This window comes from Marmota monax, unplaced genomic scaffold (genome assembly GCF_021218885.2).
Source record: "Marmota monax isolate L192 unplaced genomic scaffold, Marmota_monax_Labrador192_F-V1.1 WCK01_AAM20220418_F8-fsc00035, whole genome shotgun sequence".
NCBI classification, from domain to species: domain Eukaryota; kingdom Metazoa; phylum Chordata; class Mammalia; order Rodentia; family Sciuridae; genus Marmota; species Marmota monax.
The window spans coordinates 5,908,081-5,922,833 of record NW_026691961.1 but is presented as its reverse complement, the minus strand read 5'-3'; the positions used below and the strand labels follow the sequence as shown (position 1 = coordinate 5,922,833).

Genomic DNA, 14,753 nt, shown 5'->3' with positions numbered 1-14,753 from the left:
TGGACATCTTTTTCCCACCCAGCATCCATTCTACCACATCTTGGTGGAAACATCCTGGTTTCTACTTGAAAACAACCTCCCCTCGCTCAACCCTGAAAGTCATGGGTTGAAGCCCTGTGAATTTCAGAGAACTTCAGGATGTGACTATGGGGTCATTAAGCAAGTAAACAAGTCCAGTGTGGTCTGATGTTGGGCTGAACCCAACAACCAGTGTCTTTATAAAAAGAAATGAAGACACAAACTTACACAGAAGGAAGACCACCCAGAAACACAGGGAGGAGACACCTCCTCGGGCCAGAGGTCTCAGAAGAAATCAACCTTGCTGGCACCCTGGTCTCAGATTTCTAGCCCCCAGAATTGGAAGAAAATTAATTTCTCTTGTTTAATCCACTTGTTCTGTGGTTCCTTATGACAGCCCCAGCAAACTCATACACCCCTGGCTCTGGGAGTGACAAACTTTTTCCCAAAAAGGGCCATAGAGTAAATATTTCACATTTTGCGGGTCATGTGGTCTGTTTAAACCACTCAGCTTGTACTGTGGCACCAAAGCAGCCATAGACAATGTTCTAAGTGAATGGGTGTGGTGTGTCTCTGCCGCAGTCTGGCTGGGCACAATCAGGAGCCACTTGTCAAAAGAAACTAACTTTATTTTTAGAACCACACACGCCAAACAAAACAGCCTCTCAGGAAAAACCCTCAGAGCCTCAACTGCCACCACCGGCTTCCCACAAGCCTCTCTCTCCCACACAAGCTTCTCTCCACCTCCCACAATCCTCCTGCTCTTGAGGCCGATTGGCTGGGTCACGTGGGCGGAGCCAAAAAAGTCCCCCAATGAGCAGTTCCGTGGTCTGAAAGGGCAGGGAAACAGCCCAATGAGCATCACCGCAGAGGAGCCAATCAGCTAGATGTTGCTGGGGCCGAGGAGCCAATCAGCTAGATGTTGCTGGGGCCGCTGTGAGCCAATCATCAGCCGGCAGCTGGAAGTTTGCTGGCAGCTGGAAGTTTGCTGGGGCCCCTTCGGCTGTGGCTCTCAACATCTCCCCCTCTCTGTTTAAACAACAAGCATGTGGCTTAGGGACCGTGCCTGTTAGGCAGTCCAATTCAACATATGGTCCTTACCCGTCATCGGATGAACTGACCTCTAGGCGTCAGCCTCCTGTCTTAGGTTGGTACCACTGCAATTGGATCATACCCGTCACTGACTACCGGTCCAGCATACAGCTATACTTGTGGATAGGCCTTTGCACCTGTGGGGGGGTGAGGTTCTTTGCCTCACCTCTGTTGGCCCCCAAATTTTAGACCATCACTAGTAGAGGAGGATGCAAAATGCCATGACATTAAGCCAATTGAGGGCTCCTTTGAAAAATTGTACCACCGGTGACATCATCAGCAAAAATACCCCAACACTATCACAAGTCGCTGCACCAACAGATAGTTCACAATGCATACAGGTGAGCTCACAATGTGTCCAGGCAAGTTCTGCAAGCAGTTCAGTGATGGCTACTGTAGAAGCTGTAGATTGGTTTTATCTTTGACTTCACCAGCACTGGGATGAAGATAGGAATTCTGGCAATAATGGCTAAAGAAAAAATTATGTAACATTACAGAAGGCACTAAAAGAAAACAATTTTCTTAACAATTTACATTGTCTCCACCGGCACTGGGATGAAGATAGGAATTCTGGCAATAATGGCTAAAGAAAAAATTATGTAACATTACAGAAGGCACTAAAAGAAAACAATTTTCTTAACAATTTACATTGTCTTCACCGGCACTGGGATGAAGATAGGAATTCTGGCAATAATGGCTAAAGAAAAAATTATGTAACATTACAGAAGGCACTAAAAGAAAACAATTTTCTTAACAATTTACATTATCTTTAAGAGAATTATTAAATATAATGAAAAGGAAAGGTGAAAGTAAACAAACAGATCTGTTAACCTTCTTTTTTGTTTACATATTAAAACAATCCTCAACAGTTGTTTACCCAATTTAAATTAAACCATATAAATCACGTGAAAAAAAAATTTGGATCCATTTTATCATGAGCGCTCATCATATATGATATATGGACATACGTACATTCAAACATATAACACAAAACACAAGTGCGCACACATAATATAATACATACAACACATAACATTATAGTAAAGGCCTTATAACTTTTTACAGGTGAAATCTCCATTGCAATGTTTAAAAACTCTATAGTCAAAAAATAGAACTGATCAGCAAAACATTAACCTAGGTCTGTATGAGCTCAAAAAACAAAGTAGAACTTCATGATATGGCAAAGGGCAATAATAAAATAGATATTGAAAAAAGCATCCTGGTTCTGTTGCAGATGTAAGAATAGCCAAACTGGAGTTTTGGATATCAGTTGTTATGGATTTGAGCCAAATCATCTTCTTTTTGGTCTGTAGAAATCGCTTTAGTTAATCTTTCTGGAATCCAAATCGGCTGCTGTTCTCCCTGTGGAAACACATAAACAGACCCCCGACTCCAGACAATCACTGGGTCAGGACCTTGGTTAATCTCTCTGGAATCCAAATCGGCTGCTGTTCTCCCTGTGGAAACACACAAACAGACCCCCGACTCCAGACAATTACTGGGTCAGGACCTTTCCATTGTCCTGTTAGAATATCCTTCCAAAGTACCTTGGGCTTATGCACATTTTTTGGACACATATGCCTTTCCGCAGCACTAAGTCCTGATGAATCCAAATTTAAAAAGTTTAGAGTAAAAAGGGTTATTTTAAGTTTATCTTTGGGGAATATATACCCCTTCCCAATTCCTTCTTTTTGCTTTAATAAGTACATTTTAATAGTTTGATGAGCTCTTTCAACTATGCCTTGTCCCTGTGGATTGTATGGGATTCCTGTTATATGAGTAATGCCAAATGTTGAGCAAAATTGTTTAAAAGAGGTAGAAGTATAACCAGGGGCATTATCTGTTTTTAACTGTTTTGGAACACCCACAGTGGCAAAATTTTGTAAGCAAAGAGCTATAACATCTTTAGTTTTTTCTCCGGCATGAAGGGAGCCCATCAAAAATCCAGAAGAAGTATCAACTGTAACATGCAAATATTTTAATTTTCCAAATTCTGGCAAGTGTGTGACGTCCATCTGCCAAATATGGTTAGGTATCAGTCCTCTAGGATTGACTCCAAGATTAACTTGTGGTAAAAAGGTCACACAATTTTGACATTGTTTTATTATTTGTCTAGCTTGTTCCTTAGTTATTTTAAAACGCTTTTGTAAAGTATTAGCATTGACATGGAACTTTTTATGAAAATTTATAGCTTCTTCTAGTGTAGAGAAAATATGTATGTCATGTGCAGTTTTATCTGATAAATCATTGCCCAAACTAAGGGCTCCAGGCAATCCTGTATGTGCCCTGATATGTCCTATAAAGAATGGATCTTTTCTGTCCCAGATTAGACTTTGTATAGTGGAAAGCAAAGAGAAAACAGTAGAAGAAGGGGAAATCCTACCAGCATCTTCAAGAGATACTATAGCATTAACTACATACTGACTATCAGAAAATAAATTAAATACAGAATCTTTAAACATCACAAAAGCTTGTAAAACTGCATTAAGCTCTACCTTTTGAGCTGATTGTTTGGGTACTAAAAATGTAAAAGTTTGATCGGGGGTAACTACTGCTGCTGTACCATTATTTGACCCATCAGTGAATATATTTGGAGCATTCATGATAGGTGTTTTTCTTGTCATTTTTGGAAAAATTACAGGATGCGATGACCAAAAAGACAATAAAGGATTAGATGGTAAGTGGTTATCAAATGAAACATTAGACTTGCACATGATTATTGCCCAAGTATTTAACTCATTAGCTAACTCATCAATTTGATTCATAGTATATGGAGTAATAATTTTATTGGGAGAAATTCCAAACACTCCCTTTGCTGCTTTTATTCCTTTGAGTATTAATTGTCCTACAGCCTCAGGATACCTAGTAAGAATAGTGTTAGGAGAATAAGATAAATGTATCCATAATAATGGACCTTCTTGCCAAAATACTCCTGTAGGAATATTTTTTGTTGGTAGTACAATAAATAATAAAGGCAAACTTATATCAATTCTATCCAAATGCATATTTTCCATATATGTTTCAATGATTTTTAATGCCTTTCTTGCTTCAGGCGTTAACATTCGGGGTGAATTTGGATCTGATGGACCTTTTAGGATATCAAATAAAGGTCCCAACTCTCCTGTTGGTATACCTAAATAAGGCCTTATCCAATTTATGTCTCCTAATAACTTTTGAAAGTCATTAAGTGATTTGAGTTGATCTACTCGTATTTGAATTTTTGGTGGATGGACCATGGTTGAGGATAATAGAACTCCTAAATAATTAATTGGAAAATTTAATTGTACTTTATCTATTGCTATCTCTAGATTATAATTTTTTAATAAGTTTGTAAGTGTGGCATAACATTCTAGCAATGTGTTTTTATCTTTGTGTGCTAATAATACATCATCCATATAGTGAAATATTTGTAGTTCAGGATTTTGATTTCTAAGTGGCTGGATTACTTTGTTAACATAAATTTGACACATAGTTGGGCTGTTAGCCATCCCTTGAGGGAGTACTTTCCATTCATATCTCTGATCAGGACCTTCATGATTCAGTGCAGGGATAGTAAATGCAAAACGTGGACTATCCTCAGGATGAATTGGAATTGAAAAAAAACAATCTTTAATATCTATAACTAAAACATACCAGGTTTTTGGCAAAGCAGACAACTGAGGAATCCCTGATTGAGCAGGTCCCATAATAACCATCTCATTATTAATGGCTCTTAAATCTTGCAATAATCTCCATTTACCAGATTTCTTTTTGATGACAAAAATGGGAGTATTATGGGGAGATACAGAAGGTTGTATATGTCCTTCTGCTAATTGTTGTTTGACCAGGTCATGGGCTGCTTGTATCTTTTCTTTAGTCAGGGGCCACTGAGGAACCCATACTGGTCTTTCTGATTTCCAAGTAATTTTTATTGTCTCAGTGGCCCTTTCTGAAAACCCAACCCATGTCTGTCTGTTCCTTGATCTATTTGTATTGGTGCTGCTATACCTTGTTCTTGTTTTTCTAATCTTTTTCCTTTCCTAAAACCTTGTCTAGTCATAATAGTGGGTGCATTTTGGTTGATGTTATTTGTTAATGTCAAACCTAATTGATCTAGGACATCTCGTCCCCATAAATTTATAGGAAGATGATCCAATACATATGGCTGTATAGTTCCTTCACATCCTTCAGGATCCTTCCAATCTAATACCATTGCACTTCTATGGGGATTAGTTGCCACTCCTAGGCCTCGAAGCATTTGAGTGGCTTGTTGTAATGGCCAATGTTTTGGCCATTCTTGACGAGAGATGATGCTAAGGTCTGCACCTGTATCCAGTAGCCCATTAAATTCATGTCCTTGAATATTTAGTTTTAGCATGGGGCGAGAATCTAAATTTAAAGAAAGCATAGCCCAATCTACACCTGTGGAGCCTAATCCCTTGGAACCTCTTTCTACAGTACGACTGGAAAATTTATCATGTAGGCTGGGTATTATTAGTAACTGTGCTATTCTATCTCCTGGTGAAATTACTGATATACCCTTTGGAGAACTGGCTATAATTTTTATTTCACCTTCATAATCGGGATCAATTACCCCAGGACTTATCATAAGTCCTTTTAGAGTAGAAGAGCTGCGTCCCAATAATAAGCCTACTGTTCCTTTGGGAAGAGGTCCTTTCACCCCTGTGGGAATGATTTGAACTCCCATCTCTGGAGTTAGTACTGCTCTGGCGGAGGCGCAGATGTCCAACCCTGCGCTCCCTCTGGTTTGTCTGATGAGGGATCTGATGGACAATGTGTCCTGGGCACTACCCTGATGGGGTTGCTGGGTTCCTCCAGTGCTCCGTTTATTTGTGGTTTTGGGCCCCGGAGCATTGGGCCCCCCTGTCCATTTTTTGGCAATGGAGCCCGATGCCTTTCTCCACGATATCGTGGATAAACACCTGGTCCTTGTTCGTTTTTTGATAATGGAGTACCCTCTATGGTGGTTTGAGAACGGCATTCATTAGCCCAATGTCTCCCTCTATGGCATCGTGGGCAAATACCTGGTATTCTACTCCTTTGATACCTAGTTTTGTTAAACCCTCCTCCAATGGGGCAATTCCTTTTAAAATGTCCTGTTTGTTCACAATTGTGGCATGTTCTTGGCCTGGCATCTAAAGCCTGTTTTACTGCAGCTGCCACGACTTGCTCTTGTTCATTAATGTCTCTACATAATTTAATATATGTGTTTAAATCTTCATGTTTCCATGGTCTAATGATATCTCTGCACCAACGGTTCGCTTGCTCATAAGCCAGGTGTTTTAGTAATGGCATTGCTTGTTCTGTATTCCCAAAAACTCTGGTAGCTGTTTGAATAAGCCTATCTACAAATTCAGCATAAGGTTCATTAGCTCCTTGTATTACCTTAGATAATTGACCTTGTAAACCTCCATGTCCTTGTAAAGTCTTCCATGCCTTAATTGAATCTGCAGCAATTTGTGCGTATACGCCAGGATCATATGCAATTTGTTGCTGCTGATCCTCATAAGGTCCCTTTCCTAACAACATATCTAGATTTCTCTGAGGATAACCAGCTGCTGCATTTCGCCTAGCCGTCTCCTTGCAAAATTCCTCATTGGCAACCTTCCATAACAGGTATTGTCCTCCATTTAGCACAGCTTTACACATATTAGCCCAATCTGCTGGCGTCATGTTCAAGTTGTTAATGGATTCGACCATGCTTACAGTGAAGGGTGCTTGAGGACCATAGGTTGTTACAGCCTCTTTTAGCTGCTTCACTGTTTTGAAATTTAAAACTTGGTAAAATCGCTGCCCTCCTGCCTCAAATACAGGGCATGTTAATATTTGAGATCTTGTCTCAGGATCCCAACTATCAACTGCGGGGGTTGGGGGCCTCCCAGCATATGGAGGTGGCGCTGTTGGTTGGACACTTACGCCCTCTGGTGATAGAAAGGTGTTAGTAGCAGTCTCCTGTAGAGGTGGTGCTGTTGGTTGGACACTTACACCCTCTGGTGATAGAAAGGTGTTAGTAGCAGTCTCCTGTTGTAACTTTCCCCCTGATGGCTTTTTCTGTTTTACACTTTCTTTCTCTGTCTGACTAGCTTGAGAGGCCTTCTCTTTTACTTGAATCTTTTCCTCTGTCTGACTAACTTGAGAGACCTTCTCTTTTACTTGAATCATTATGTCTTCTCCTTCCTCTACCATTGTCTGAACTGAAGGCTTTGGACTAAGCAAACAAGATATGAACGTCCACAATGGCAATGTGCCAACTGGCAGAGTCCCTGGGCTTTTCTTTTCTATTCTTTTTAAATCTTCACCATGATGGTTCCATTGTGATATATTTAACAACTCCTCCTTAAAAAGCCATGGGCTACATTTTTGTATTGTATCAACGTATGCCCTGATTGTTCTTGATTTTACTGAGATGCCTCCTTCCTCTAACAATTTACTTAACACTCTTTCAGTTTGTTTTTTACTAATTTCTGATCCCGTATTTCTACTATAATACAACCCAACAAGATGACGCCAAACAAAACCAAGACAGAATGAAATAAAAAGGGAACAACAAAAAGTCATTATAGCCTTTCTATCCTCCTGACATGTGCATCCGTCCTTTCTCCCTATCTGTTCCTCAGACGTAAATAGTTTTTCCTCAGATGTGAGCGGTTTTTCTTCCGTCTCACTCATCTCCAGGGACAGGCAACTTAAAACAAAAGTGAAGCAAAATAAAAGCGGAATCTTAAAATGGCTACCCATCCTCTCGCCCTGCCCTCAGGGGCGAGCAGTTTCACTTACCCTCAGTCGCTCCCCGTGCGAGCCACCAAATGCCGCAGTCTGGCTGGGCACAATCAGGAGCCATTTGTCAAAAGAAACTAACTTTATTTTTAGAACCACACACGCCAAACAAAACAGCCTCTCAGGAAAAACCTTCAGAGCCTCAACTGCCACCACCGGCTTTCCACAAGCCTCTCTCTCCCACACAAGCTTCTCTCCACCTCCCACAATCCTCCTGCTCTTGAGGCCGATTGGCTGGGTCACGTGGGCGGAGCCAAAAAAGTCCCCCAATGAGCAGCTCTGTGGTCTGAAAGGGCAGGGAAACAGCCCAATGAGCATCACTGCAGAGGAGCCAATCAGCTAGATGTTGCTGGGGCCAAGGAGCCAATCAGCTAGATGTTGCTGGGGCCGCTGTGAGCCAATCATCAGCCGGCAGCTGGAAGTTTGCTGGCAGCTGGAAGTTTGCTGGGGCCCCTTCAGCTGTGGCTCTCAACATGTCTCAATATGCTTCATCAACAAAAATGGGCAGGTTGCCCATGGACCATGATTTTGCTGACTTCTGCCCCAGATGATATGTTCAAGAGTAAGCGTTTGTTTCAGGCCTGGCCAACGACCACAATTCTCTTCCTCGAGCCAGAAGTTTCAGTGTAGGTATCCAGCCCAGGTACGTTCAGGTGACTCAGAACTCCTTCAAACAAACAACGAAAGGCACTGTACCTTCTTTCCAGTGGCCTGAACTTAGGAGAATGTGAGGATGCAGCTACTATCTTCAAAAAGAAACCTGAAGCTCTCTGTGGGGCTTCAAGGCCTCCTGAAATCCAGGCACATCTGCCCTCATTCATATCTCTTTTTACCAGGGACCAGTATTCAGTAGCTGCACCATAAAGACTTTAAGAACAAATGAGTAATAATCAACTATTTATTTTTTAAAATATGCAAATGAATGAACTTGGCTGTTTGCTCAGATCAAGTTAACTAGAGAGCTGTCAATGGCACTGTGTGAACACAATCAAAAATAAGGAATCATGCTGTATTTACCGGCACCTTATGGAACAGGAGCTTTAAAGAACGAGACCCTGAGGGAAAATGCAAGAGTGAATCATTTATCTAGATTCTCCAAGAATGCCCAGAAACAAAGAAGCCTGAAAAACACATCAGATCAAACAATAAAGGGAATGCCAGGCCATCTGAATTTTTATCCTCCAACTAATTCGTGAGATTTTAATTCAGATCTTTAACAAATGAAAAGAAGTTCAAGAGAATTAGAGTTGAAATGCAAAATTTTAAATTGAGAATTGCTTTCTTTTCAGTTTGATATTTATTTCTATGTAGTAATTATTAAAATCGGATGCCAGTCTTCTCCAGTTGGGTGCTGCCATTAGTCAGAGCAGACCAAGTTAAGCTGCAGGGACAGGCAAGGCCAAAATCTTGGAGCTTTACCTAAATTCACCTCTTGCCCCTACAAAGTCCTCTGGGAGACTGGGTGGGCAGCATTCCAGAGAAGCTGCGCTCCGTGTGGTGACTGCCTCCATCTGTGGCACCTCCATGTCAGCAGAAGCTCCTTTACAAGGGAGAGGGAAGGAATGTGGGGGAGAATCACACACCATGGATGGAGTATAACACTTCTGCTCCCAGCCCATTGGCTGGAACCAGTCATATGGTTATATCAACAGCAAGAAGCTGGGAAATGTAGTCTTGTAGGAACCCAGGAAGAAGGGGAAGATGGAAAACAGTGACTGCCACAGCAGGAATCCCTACAGAGGGAAGAAAGGGCAACAGGTCTCCTACAGACCAGCAAAGAGAAAGCAGAGAGAAATAGTGGGTTCAGTTGCTACTTGGTTCAACTTGGTCCTCAAAATGCCCCTGAGAACAATGTCTGCCAGTGAGACTGGCAGCTGTCCTGCTGTATAAGACAGAAAGTAAGAAATACCAGTGGTTATTGGAAAGCTAAATGGGCAGGATGCTTCTTCATTATTGCTAGACTGACAATCATAAAGAGTCTTCCAACATTTTCAGTGTAAAATGTCATCTCTTTTATGAAGTGCTGGTAATCATAGTTAGTAGTTGTCTATCTAATGTCCTAATTTGACAAAACAAGAATTTGGCAAGCCACCCATGATTTTATACTTTTTTTTTTTAAGTTACTGTGTCAATCTGTAGAATCAAATTCCAGGAGCCGCTGTAGTGTTTTGCCTAGAACGTGACTCAAGTGCATGATGAAAGTGACTTTTGCAGGGATCTTACCCTCTTCCCCAACCCCATGTCCTCCTGACCCTCCATCTGCTTTGCCTATCCTGTGCACTGCTGTTCCTCTTGCCTCTGGTGCCTCCAGAGTTTGAGAACACTGGATTTGGGGCAATGCAGGACAGTGGTCTTCAGATGGTAAATAAGCAAGGTGAGCCCCCTGGTGGCTCCACTTACTAACTGGAGTTTCCAGGGCCTGCCATGGCGATGGGGAGCCCTGGGTCCAGGAAATGAAGGGAAAGATTACAAGAGACCCAAGAAAACATTTGGAGCTCATTAGCTAGGATGATGATTTCAAGGTATAAACATACATAAAAACGGATCAGATGGCACACCTTAAATTAGAACAGTTTATTATATGTTGGCTATACTGCAACAGCAGTTAAAAATAGTCACTCAGTAAAGAAGCATGGCAACCGTCCACTGCGGAGCCCAACGTAGGAACATTAATGCCACCCCAGCACGCCAGAGTTTCCACAGATTATGTTTCAAAACAGAAAACTAACCACACTTGCAAACATTTGATGGACTGGACTTGAGCAAGCATAGATTTTGGAGGCTGGAAAAAAAAACAAGGAATTGTCCATCACAGACAGAGGCTGAGAAGAGGTAGGAAGCAGACTGAGCCCAAATTAGAAGAGCGAGCAGCAGCACACGGCAGGAAAGCCTGCCATGGAGGAGACTGGACTTGTGGAGTCTGCCACCAGAGGGTTTCTTCATCCACATGGGCCGCCAACGCCCATTCCCCTGGGGAGACAGAAGCACAGACTGACTGAGCAAATCCATGCACACAGCCAGCTAAGATGACAGGCCCGTGCTTGCTCTCTGGATCTGAGCCGGCTCCTCGGCTGAGAAAATGCCATCATGCAGAATCAAGCCACCTGGCAGAGCCACACCACCAGGTCAAAAGTCCAAAGTTTTGCCATTCAGGTGTTCTTGCTAACTGCAGACCCTGCGTGTTGGTGCTCAGACACAGGCAAAACAGATCGCAGCTCGCCACCCAGAGAAACTGAAAGGTCTCCGTCAAGCCACAGAAGACCTTAAAGCCCAACAGATTACACAGTTTCTTCAAGTGCACATAAAATATTTATCCCAAAATGACCTGGTATTTGAACCACCAAGGATGTCTCAACACCCTTTGTAATAACTGATCTCACACTGATGGTAGTACAATAAGTATAACTAATCATAAATCAACTAAAAAAGATAATTCCCAGAGTCCATATATTTAGAAACCTAGATTCTTTAGTTAAAGGGTTAAATAAGTAATTTAAGTAGCAACTGTAAAATATTTAGAACCAAATGAACTGGAATGCATGTGAAATAGTCCAAACGGTATTTGGAGAGACACTCACAGCCATGTAAATTCATTTACCAGAATTGCAAACTTAAAAACTAGGAAATAATAAACTAAAAATTCAACTGACAATCTGAGAAAAGCACAGGAAAATAGAGTCAAAGGTTATTGAGAAAAAAATAAATAAAAACAGAAATAAACAGAAAAAAAATACTAGCATTGGCTTACAACGTCACAAGCTGGACCTTTGAAAAGACCCATAACATAGGAAAATCTCCAGCAAGTCTGATTCAGAAAAACAAAGACAGACATCACAAATAACATTAGTAATGGAAAGGAGGCTATAACAACAGGTATCACAATGATTTAAAATCAAAATGGACAACTTCATGTGCTATGAAATTTTCAATTCTAGATGACATGTAGATTTTCAGATGCATTATCAAATGTGGATGAGATGAAATTTTAAAATTCAGAAACCATTTACCTTGAAATAAATTTCAACACTAATGATCTGCCACAAGACGGAGCTGGGGTTGTGACTCAGTGGCAGAGCACTTGCCTCACACATGTGAGGCACTGGGTTCGATCCTCTGCACCACATAAAAATAAACAAACAAAATAAAGATATTGTGTCCATCTATAACTTAAAAAAAAAGATATACCACAAGAGGAAGGAAGAGGGGGTGGTCAGGAAGGAAGGAAGGAAGGAAGGAAGGAAGGAAGGAAGGAAGGAAGGAAGGAAGGAAGGGAGAGAGAGAGAGAGGAAAGGAGAGAGAGAAAGGGAGGGATAGAAGGAGAACAAAGGCCCCAGTCCATAAAGCTGGACAGACAAATTCTTCCTAATCTTTAGACAATAAATCTTCTCTTCAATAGTAATAAAATGCTACCTGACTTATGCTACAAAATTATCATAAGCTTGACATCAAATCCAAATAAACATAGCACATGTAAGAAAACTGAAATCCTACCTCACTTAGGAAACAAATGTCAAAAATCCTTTATAAAATACTAGCAAGTCAAATCCAGCAGTGTATCCAGGGTAGTAAATGAATAACTGAAGCCTATCTGCAGAGGAAGAACAATTTGAACAGAGTCCTGGACTGGAAGCCCGAGTCCTGACTCACTGGATAAATGCTATCAGATTAATCCATGCCTCTGAGCCTCAGTTTCCCAATATCACAGTAAGAGTGGCCACTCATTGAGCACTTCCTGTTCATCAAGAACTGAGCTGAGTGCTTTATGTGGATTATGTCAGTCAAATTCCATGATGACCAAAAGAGATAAGGGTTACCAATCTCAACTTTTAGATGTTTACAGAGAGAGAACCTGTTTGCTGCCTGCCGGAGGGTGGAGACACATCAAGTCTGCCTGAGCTCGGGACCTGTGCTCCCCACACTGGCCACCGTTCCTCTCCTTCATAAAATGGAAACAAAGATTCGTCTACCTACATTTTGGGTGTTCTGAGCTTCAAATGAGAGAATATGTAAAAATATGATATAAACTGACAAAAGCTATAAAAGTGAAAGTGTGGTCGTTAAATTTTAGATCCTAAGAAGAAAACAGAGGAAATGCTTCATGACATTGATCTTGGCAAGTATTTTTTGGATAAGACCTCAAAAGTATAGGCACCAAAAGTGAAAACAGACAAAAGGCAAAAATGACATCAAACTAAAAAGCTTCCACTCAGCAAAGGAAGCAATTAACAGACCTATGGAATGGGAGAAAACATTTGAAAACTATACATCTGGCAAGAGGTTAATACCCGAAATATACAAAGAAGTCAAGTATGTATGCACAGACACACACACCCATACACACACTCACACTCACACTCACACTCACACACATATATATACTGTTTGTATATGCTGCATTATATGATATTTTTATAGGAAATATGTATGTATATATGAAATTGGGATTATACATGTTACATTTTCATGTGTGTATTCCAACCATCTCCTATAATTATGTATGCTCATAGCCCTATAATAACTTGTTATTCTGTATTGCACCTTGTGGATCTGCTTCTCTGATTGAACCCTGGCTGATACGTACAGAGCCCCCATCTCAGGGTCTGATGGAAGGCAAATTGCTTAATACATGATGGGCTCTGTGACTTACCAAGCCCGCACAGCTAACTAAAGCGGCACTGGGCCTTAGCCTAGGTCTGCATGACTAAAGGTCTGTCCTCCAGAGCATTAGCCTCTGTAGTGCCGAGCAGAGATGAAGATGGACATCCGGGTCACCTTCACTTGGTGCATACTGGCAGAATTCCTCCAGATGTGTCCAAACAGTCCAGCCCTCCCGCCCTCCAGCAATGAGAGAACCGCGCAGCAGGGAGTCTGAGGGCAGCAACTGACTAATTCGCAGCGCAGGTGTTCTTGTCGGATATTGATAGCAGGTCTGAAGTCAAAATAGAGTATCTCTGGCTCTTTCTACACCAGCAGGTGTTTCACACTCCCAGCACCGAAATGTGTGTGCCTTCTAAGTCTGTAAAAATAGGCATCTCCCATATTTCTCTATAGGAACACTTGGAAATAAACAACATTTGGAAAGCTGCATATATCTTATATGAAATTGTTCCACTTTCACAAGAGGCTTGCTAAGTCGGATGCGTGAACATAGATATTTGTATATTCATAAATTTCTGGTGCTGATACACTTAGAATTCACTGTTCCTGAGAAAGGCAGGAAGAGACGGGTCAACTGTGAACACGCATTGCTTTTTTAAGAGTTCTTTGCTAAATGAACTTGTAAATTTCTAAATTGCTTTATGTTGTTAAAATCCTAAATGTTATGCATTCATATTAAAATATCAAACTCTAAGTAGGATATTGGGAAAACCTCAAATAAAATTTAACCATTCTAATTTGATTACTACCCCACTTAGACAATTTTTATACCAAATATTTCTCATCTATCTGAATTCCAATAATTGCCCTTACACCTGGACTTTCTTCTCAGTAGAGGAAAATAAATTCTATAATAACAAGTTATTTTAAAACTGCTTTTATTCTAGACTTCAAAACTCACAGAGAATGTACTTTTTGTCTTCTATAACTTGGGATCAACAATCCATTGTCATGAAAATCACATATCTTATTATTCACAAGTAATATCTTTGTGGAATAGTTAACTAAATGATGCAAGGATTTGCTTCATTTAAAATTATGTTCATTCAATGCCTTTAAAAGGTACTAAAACACAAGGAAAGAGAACATTACCCTAAATCCCAGAGAAAAAAGCTTAAGTTAGAAGTGATTTTCCAAATTAAATGAACAAATTTTTTTAAATTCTTGTCCATAAATCATGAAGATATATCTATACATTTATGTCTCTG

At 40.8% G+C, this 14,753-nt stretch overlaps 1 long non-coding RNA gene across 1 annotated transcript; it reads right to left on the bottom strand.

Moving 5' to 3' along the window:
• Nucleotides 1-7,950: 7,950 nt before the first annotated feature.
• On the bottom strand, nucleotides 7,951-12,568 carry LOC124077616 (uncharacterized). The gene is made up of 4 exons (XR_006846697.2): nucleotides 12,379-12,568; nucleotides 11,895-12,000; nucleotides 11,636-11,692; nucleotides 7,951-10,857 (listed from the first exon to the last, which is right to left on the bottom strand). It is a non-coding gene; the product is annotated as an uncharacterized LOC124077616 (long non-coding RNA).
• Nucleotides 12,569-14,753: the final 2,185 nt, after the last annotated feature.